Below are 9,940 nucleotides of genomic sequence, written 5' to 3' on the forward strand. Positions count from 1 at the left end.
AAAAAAAAAACTAAATCACTTTTACTGGGAATTTACAAATTTTAATTTAATCTAATGGACTCTTAGTAAATAACTAATTTTTTTTATTAATTTATACGGTATATTTAAGAAAATGAAGTTTATATTTATTTGAGTTCTTTTGTCCTTTTGTTCTGCACATATATATGACTTCTTATTTTATTTTCCTAGTGCGTTGAGTGATTATTCTATATACAGCTTTTTATTTATTATTTTTAAATATTGTTTGTTAATTTTCTTTTTTAACCATTCAATTCCCATGAAAAAAAATTGAATTTGGTCAATAGATAAATAAATTCTAGCCAAAATTTGTTTTAACTAGAATTTGAACTCGAATTTTTCGTCTTTTATCGTAGTTCATTAACTAACTATTTAAAGTTAATCATGTGATTAATATTGCTAGCGATCCATGATTCTCAAAGAAAAGAGTTGTGATCATTCAAAATTCGATCACCATTTGTTATGGAGTCCATTAAACATTTGAGCTCAATCTTTTTATTATATTGTTAGTTAAATTTGAGCATAGCTGTTCCAATTTTTTTAGTTTATATGTTTTAAGGAAATAGGTAAAATACACATATCATTTGATTTTTTTAATTACTTTTCTTTCTATATTACATCAACAGTTATAAAGGATATATTTTTATACGGTTGTTAATCAACTTGTACTCCTCATGAATGATGACGTGAGTTTGAAGTTAGAAAGAAGAGAAGCAATGCAGCACAGAACGGTGATACCTTATCATCAAAATAGTCGGTGCACTAGTTTATATATGTCAAGAAACATGAATGAGATTCCCCTAAAGAAAAACATGAATGAGATTGTCAACAACAAAAGAAAACGTGAATTATATCAGAGCTGGGAAATAAAAAATGTATAAGAGAAATTATAAAAATCATTTCATCAATGTAATTGCATGCAACTAGAACTATTAAATCTTTAAACGAAAACTTATCTTCAGAGTTCAGATAGTCCGACAGCGCCGGCCATTTTAGACAAAATTATGTAATATTATTTTATCTAGAATAATATATCTTAATAAAAGACAAAAAATAATATACCAAATGGTTAAAATAATTAAGGTGTGACTTTCTACTTGGCTAATTTTGTTACTTCCAATTATGATATTGTTTGGATTGGAGAAACTCCTAATTGTATTTAAGAAAATCATTAGAAAAGATTTAGAGGTCAATGAATTAGACCCAAATATAGTTTCTAATAGAATACTATGGTATCATTTGATCCATGTAGCCGATCCCACTTAATGGGATAAAGCTTGTTGTTGTTGTTGTATGTTTGCTTTCGATTTGAAGTCAGTCTATATCTAATAAAATCATTTTCCAAGTTAAAAAGTAAAATAAAAGATCAAGGTGACTTTGAAACTGAATATAGGATTAAATTATTGTGTATTGTTATGAATCGGATTCAAAAAATTTAATAAGTGGTAACAAAATCATATAATATAAATAAATGTTTATGTAGAAATACGTCAACACAAACGTAATTCATTTAGATGTCGAGATAAATGAATTCTAATGTCTCCGTATGCTTAGCTCAATTGCATAATATATGTATAGTTGAGATTAGAACCCCAGACATCCATCCCACTTATCCACGTTTAAAATATGTGACCTCTAATCATTAGAATGACTACTTGACAAAAAAAATGAGCTCTGACAAAGAAGTTTAGGACCAGTAAAAAAAAAGCAAGTTTTGGACTTAACTCAAACTTTATAAACTATCATAATTAATTAATGGGTTAAATATATTTTTGGTCCCTATAAATATGTCAAGTTTTCGTTTTAGTCCCTCTAAAATTTTCCTTCAACTTTTAGTCCCTATAAAGTTTTCAATCTTCACTTTTGGTCCCTCTTTTAAAGTAAACTTATATGTATAATTCATATTATTTTATAAAATTTTCCAGAAAAATTCAAGATATTATAAGAATGACTCTAAAAAAAATTAAGAATTTTTTAACAAAACATGAATTTAATATGAATTTTTATATTGTTTATGGTTAAAAATTCATATTTAATTTGTGTTTTGTTAAAAAAATCTAATTTTTTTTAGGAATTGTTTTTAGAATATTTGACACATTTCTGCACAATTTCATTAAAAAATATAAAAATTAAATTAAAAATAGGGACCAAAAGTAGTGATTGAAAATTTTATAGGGACTGAAAGTTGAAGGAAAATTTTAGAGAGACTAAAACGAAAAATTAACATATTTATAGGGACCAAAAACATATTTAATCCTTAATTAATTTAATAACATTTGCACATTAAAATGAAACAACAAAAATACATAATAGAAAAGGTACAATATAAGAAAATGGTTATTATTAGGACTTGGAGTAGTCTTTTGTAACTGTTTTCATTTGCAGACGGAAGCGTAGAGAACACTGTCCTTAATTATACTAGCTTTTTGAGGAATTTCCCGGAAGTTGCTTCCAATCCAACAACTTTTGTCGTTCTAAATTACGATGGAATTATAATGATACAAAAGTCAGAGCGTACAAATGTATGAAACTTCGCAAATATACTAATATACTGTTCCGAATGCAAAGGCTTGGAAAGATAGCTTATCGGAAGCGATAACTTCCGATAGACTATTTCCAAACAAAAAGAGTAAAAAATAGCTTATTGGAAATTATCTTCCGATAAAGACTGGCTTCAGAGCAACACTGGAGAGAGCAATTTTCAAATGTTTCAGCTTAAAACATTCCGTATGTGACATGTTTCAGCAATTTTCAACTTTTAATTTTCATTCCGGAGGTGTTTTGCTCCATTTAAGAGACCTCCATTTATCCCTGTTTGCCTCTTAGATATGTGACATGTGGAGTTTTTTTTATAGGTTGAAAAAATAAATCAAATATCCTTAACTTTCAATAACGCTTATAAACAACTGAAACTTTTGCATTATCTCAATCCACAAACAAAATAGAAGACTTTTATATTTGTTTTAGGCACCTTAAGGAATTCTATGTAAATTGTTTTTCTGCAATGAAATGCTAAACACAATGAGCAAAGAAGAAGAATTAACAACAATATTTGGATTGTTTTATTTAGCTTACAATTCTTTAAACTAATCAACAAAAAATTAAATTTGCATTATATCCTCCACAATATCAAGAATTTTTCAAAGGGATCATTCTATTTGTATGGCTATGATGAGAACTCATGTGTGTCGATGAAGATCAGCTCTACGGATAAGTGTTATCTATAGAATTGGTATTGCCATTCATAAAGCCTCTAATAAAAAATATTATTATGACTACAAAACAACAAATCAGCAAAGCAGTTTAGAAAAGAGTGAAACAATAATTTTTACCTAAAGAGGATTATGAAGAGAAATAAATCTCAAAAATCTGAATATAAAACAATGAAAGATTATGTTATAGTTAACATTCACACATGCAGCTAAATGTCTGGTTCATATTCATACCCTCTGTCGAAGCATGCACTAAATATATTATGTTGTCACATTTCCATCAATTGATAAGAACTTACAGGTATAAATTAAGATAAAGAAGACATTAAATGTTAACAACTAAAAAGTGTAACATCAAAGAGAACAAAATGCGGGACAAAAACATTGTTAACCAACTAAAAGACAGAAACAAATCCGTTGTAGTTAAGTCTATATAATTTCTATAAAATATAGCATGATCACTTTTCACCACCTGCTAGAAGTTTTCACAAAGTGAAAATCAAATCAATGTATATTTTCTGAGTTATAATCTTAAATATTGCAAATGAAAGTTATATTTATAAAATCTCCTTACCAAATGAAGAGACTAAACTCTTACTCACCCACCAATAACATTAGCAATTGTTGCATTGTGAGGACCTGCAACTGCACATGATTTTTACTTCAAGATAGGTACTATCTGAGTTATAATCTGAAAAATTGTAAAATCAAGATTAAGAAAATAAGAGACAGATGTTGTAAAAAGAGAAAGTCCAATTTGGAAAGAGAATAAAATCTGGATGCTTAGATTAAAATTATGAAGAGAATTTAGCAAGATTGATACTTCATTACATTGAAAAGCAAAAACTGAAGAATCAAATGTTTGATTCAACAACTGAAAATAAAGCAAAACGATGGAGCAGCAAACACTCCATTATATGAATCTGGATTATTAACCAAAGGACATGTTGCATCAATACAGTAAAAATAAAAAGTGTTGTAAAACATCTTTAAGCATGAAAACATACACAAAAATCAGACCATAGCATCAGATATACCCATTAAGTAGTGATACGACAACAACATTTTTCAATATTACCACTTGATATTCTTTGAATGAATGATTGAAGGGAGAAATTCTCTGAATGAATGATTAAAGGGATAAATAATGTGTTTTATTCAATTATGTATGGTACACATTTATAGTGAGAAGGAGAATTGATACGTGAAAGTGCTTTGGAAGATTTGATATGTGAAAGTGCTTTGGAAACAGCTAAATTTGTGGGGAGTTGGAGTCTGGGTCGTGGTTAATATTAGAAGGGAATTTGAATTTTGCAATCGCAAAAATGGGAAGCCTGATATAATGGAAAGCCTAACAAATTCTGATTAAATCATCCCTTAATTAATGCACACGAATTGGAAAATGTGCAACAAACTTACAGGAATTTGTGAATTTGTTAGGTTTTTTTTTTTTTTTTTGAAAAAGGAATTTGTTAGAGCGAAAATAGGATTGGATTGGATTTAGTAGTGAGCTGTTGTTTTTGATTTCATAAGCATTTGAAAATAACACTTTGATTAAATGGAAATAATAGGAAGAATTTGTTAATAAGAGTGATTTTTTTTTTTTTATGTTTATCTCTTTATTGTTGTGTTGAAAACAAAATAGGAGGAAATTGTTTGTTTTTTTTTTTGTTTTTATGTTTATCTATTTATTGTTGTGTTGGAAACAAAATAGGAGGAAATTGTTATAGGAATAAGAGGAACGATTTTTAAAGTTTATCTCTTAATTAAACAGGTTTAATTGAACATGTGGGTAATAACGTAAAAGTCATCATAAAATCTAGGTTAAAATTAGGTTAAAAATTGGCTTACGGGTTAACTTTTATATATAAAGATATTTGGGTTCAAGGCCTTGCGTGCTCTACGTCTGGAAGATTTGTGAATCCCTGTTGCTTATGTTAAAACTTTCCAAGGTCCTCCTCACGGAATCCAAGTTGAGAGAGATAAATTGAACAAATATGGACGTCCCCTATTGGGATGTACTATTAAACCTAAATTGGGTTTATCCGCTAAAAATTACGATAGAGCAGTTTATGAATGTCTACGTGGTGGACTTGATTTTATCATCCCTTAATTAATGCACACGAATTGGAAAAGGTGCAACAAACTTACAGGAATTTGTGAATTTGTTAGGTTTTTTTTTTTTTTTGAAAAAGGAATTTGTTAGGAGCGAAAATAGGATTGAATTGGATTTAGTAGTGAGCTGTTGTTTTTGATTTCAGAAGCATTTGAAAATAACATTTTGATTAAATGGAAATAATAGGAAGAATTTGTTAATAAGAGTGATTTTTTTTTTATGTTTATCTGTTTATTGTTGTGTTGGAAACAAAATAGGAGGAAATTGTATTTTTTTTTATTTTTATGTTTATCTGTTTATTGTTGTGTTGGAAACAAAATAGGAGAAAATTGTTATAGGAATAGGAGGAACGATTTTTAAAGTTTATCTCTTAATTAAACAGGTTTAATTGAACACGTGGGTAATAACGTAAAAGTCATCATAAAATCTAGGTTAAAATTAAGTTAAAAATTGGCTTACGGGTTAACTTTTATATATAAAGATAACAAAAGTCATGCGCGTTTCATCTTTTGTTCTCTCTCTGATACAACAACACGCGCCTTCCTTCTTCCTCTTCTCAAAATCACTGCTGCATCTCCCTCTCCCTCTCGCCGGCGCTGCCGACGCCGCATCTCTGCCACCATCCACCGGCGGCGCTATCGAGTTCATCAAAAATAACAAACTTATAAGGAATTTTCGAAACACTGTTTTAAGAATCGAAATCCAAAACATCAAAATCTTGTATTTTCTTTTTCATGGTTTAAATCAGCTTCAAAGGTGTTGTTTTTCATCCCTTAAGACTCGTTTTTTTAACCTAAAGGATTAAGAGGATTGTCAATTTAAAATTCATTCAATCCCTTTGTTGTGATTCTAATTTTAATTAATTAATTTGTTCTTCAATTTTAGAAAGATCCTACGTTATGATTAATCTCGTCAAAATTATGGTTATGGATTTTGCAATGAAACTGGAAAATTGAAAGGGGAATGAAGGAGGTGGAGGAGAAAGGGATCAGGTGACCAAGAGTGAAGAAAGCATGTGATGATGTCTTTTAATCTCAGCCTTTAGATTTGATTTTACCACATGTCACACATCTGTAAACTAAAAAGAGTAAATGAAGCAAACAAAAATGGAGCAAAGATGAACTCATTCCGTATAGAGTACGCCGAAGGGAAGGGAGCACAATGAAGTTGGTTTGAATTTTCTAAACTTACTAGAACATTCATAAAGTGTTGGCCTATTGGGCTCTTGTAAAATGAGCGATTCACTTTGAAGTTCTAAACTCATATTAGATACTCCCTCCGTTGGAAAAAAAAAAAAAAATTATTCCTATTTATCTGTCACTTTAACACTTTATGGATACAATTAGTCAAATATACCCCTAACCTCTCAATTACCACTACCTACACATTAATTGTATACTCCATTATGCTATGCTAAATTAATTCATGAATTCCAGTGCCATTCCGTTTTACAAAGGCCACAGATGCTTTCTAGAGAACTATTGGCTTAAGATTGGCTCGGTATTAACAAAACAAAAAGTTTGTTTTCAACAAAAAAAAAGAGGCTTAATATTATTGTTCCGTTCCATCTGGCGTTTAACATGGGCTGCAAGTTAAACAAATACATGTGTTGTTATTATGGATTAAATAAGGGTAAATAAGGAAATAAAAGATTGTTTGACCTTTGCCTTGGTTGCAGTGAGTTGACCTAAAACACACATATAGAGGAACAGAGGGAGGAGTAAACTAAGTGATATTAATCACTAACTAGACTTTCCACCCGTGCTGCCGCACGGGTCATATACATTGTAGATATAGTAGACAAAAACAAATCTCAATGCATATCAAAGAGAATGAAATATGTGGTCCCAAATATATGCAGATGTTGGAATTCGAACCTCAGACACCACGCTTATTCACCAAAAAAATATTAATTTTTATCAATCGTGTTACTTCATTCTTTTGTTAAAATTATATGTCAATATTATATTATTGGTATGTTACTTCATATTTTTCTTCTTTTTTTTGAAAAAATGTTACTTCATTCTTTTGTAAAAATTATATGTTAATGTTATATTATGTACCTAAAAATAGTTCATTCTTAACCTCAACATGTAAAATGTTTTATTTAAATAATTTTCCTTTTATCGAATATTTGGCCTTTACCGTAAATGATACCCTTTAACTGTTTGTTGAAATGTTTCTTCCACCTGTTTATATAGATTGCAAAATTCAGGTGCATTTTGTGGTAAATATTTAACAAAGAGAGTTCAGTTCTAATTTGGATGAAAAGTGTAATATTAACAAAAAAAATGTTGCTATAATCTTTCAAAACCCTTTTATTCCAATAGGGCGATTTGTTTTGTTGAAGAAATAGGGCGATTTATTTTGAAGAAATAGGGGAAATAAAGCGATGCCGATTTGCTTTGTTCATGAAAATAGGAGATTAGGTGTGAGCATTAGCGTTGTTCATGAAAATAGAAGATTAGGTGTGAGCATTAGGGTTAAAACGGTAAAATTATGCAACAGGGTTTAGGTTAAAATTAGGGCTCATGAAAATATGAGATTAGGTGTGAGCATTAGGGTTGTTCATGAAAATAAAAGATTAGGTGTGAGCATTAGGGTTAAAACGGTAAAATTATGCAACAGGGTTTAGGTTAAAATTAGGGCTCATGAAAATATAAGATTAGGTGTGAGCATTAGGGTTGTTCATGAAAATATAAGATTAGGTGTGAGCATTAGGGTTAAAACGGTAAAATTATGCAATAGGATTTAGGTTAAAATTAGGGCTTACGGGTTACCTTTAATATATAAGAAGATTAGGTGAGAGCAATAGGATTGTTCATGAAAATAGGAGATTAGGTGTGAACATTAGGGTTAAAACAGTAAAATTATGCAATAGGGTTTAGGTTAAAATTAGGGCTTACTTGTTAACTTTAATATATAAGAAGATTAGGAGAGAGCATTATGATTGTTCATGAAAATAGGAGATTAGGTGTGAACATTAGGGTTAAAACAGTAAAATTATGCAATAGGGTTTAGGTTAAAATTAGGGCTTACATGTTAACTTTAATATATAAGAAGATTGTTCATGAAAATAGGAGATTAGGTGTGAACATTAGGGTTAAAACAGTAAAATTATGCAATAGGATTTAGGTTAAAATTAGGGCTTACTTGTTAACTTTAATATATAAGAAGATTAGGAGAGAGCATTAGGATTGTTCATGAAAATAGGAGATTAGGTGTGAACATTAGGGTTAAAACAGTAAAATTATGCAATAGGGTTTAGGTTTAAATTAGGGCTTACATGTTAACTTTAATATATAAGAAGATTGTTCATGAAAATAGGAGATTAGGTGTGAACATTAGGGTTAAAACAGTAAAATTATGCAATAGGGTTTAGGTTAAAATTAGGGCTTACATGTTAACTTTAATATATAAGAAGATTAGGAGAGAGCATTAGGATTGTTCATGAAAATAGGAGATTAGGTGTGAACATTAGGGTTAAAACAGTAAAATTATGCAATAGGGTTTAGGTTTAAATTAGGGCTTACATGTTAACTTTAATATATAAGAAGATTGTTCATGAAAATAGGAGATTAGGTGTGAACATTAGGGTTAAAACAGTAAAATTATGCAATAGGGTTTAGGTTAAAATTAGGGCTTACATGTTAACTTTAATATATAAGAAGATTAGGAGAGAGCATTAGGAATGTTCATGAAAATAGGAGATTAGGTGTGAACATTAGGGTTAAAACAGTAAAATTATGCAATAGGGTTTAGGTTAAAATTAGGGCTTACTTGTTAACTTTAATATATAAGAAGATTAGGAGAGAGCATTAGGAATGTTCATGAAAATAGGAGATTAGGTGTGAACATTAGGGTTAAAACAGTAAAATTATGCAATAGGGTTTAAGTTAAAATTAGGACTTACATGTTAACTTTAATATATAAGAAGATTATGAGAGAGCATTAGGAATGTTCATGAAAATAGGAGATTAGGTGTAAACATTAGGGTTAAAACAGTAAAATTATGCAATAGGGTTTAGGTTAAAATTAGGGCTTACTTGTTAACTTTAATATATAAGAAGATAGGAGATTAGGTGTGAACATTAGGGTTAAAACAGTAAAATTATGCAATAGGGTTTAGGTTAAAATTAGGACTTACATGTTAACTTTAATATATAAGAAGATTAGGAGAGAGCATTAGGAATGTTCATGAAAATAGGAGATTAGGTGTAAACATTAGGGTTAAAACAGTAAAATTATGCAATAGGGTTTAGGTTAAAATTAAGGCTTACTTGTTAACTTTAATATATAAGAAGATGAGCAAATTTATAATTGATCCTGCATGTAAACAACTTCGAAAAGACCAACTTCAACTGATATCATTTTGCTATTCACCGAAGAAATTCTGAATAAATTTCGATTTATTTTGATTTTTCGACCGAAACGCATAAAATCATAATAAAAAGCAGCAAAGCTAGAGGCAGTTAGCTGCCTCTGGAGGAGCCAACGGCAATTAACTGTCGGCGCATATGTCAACGGCAGTTAACTACCGCTGGGGTAATTTGGTCATTTAGTTGTGTCAACAAGAAGTATTCAATGTCAAAAA

The sequence above is a fragment of the Medicago truncatula genome, chromosome 5 (assembly GCF_003473485.1).
Source record: "Medicago truncatula cultivar Jemalong A17 chromosome 5, MtrunA17r5.0-ANR, whole genome shotgun sequence".
In the NCBI taxonomy this organism is placed as follows: domain Eukaryota; kingdom Viridiplantae; phylum Streptophyta; class Magnoliopsida; order Fabales; family Fabaceae; genus Medicago; species Medicago truncatula.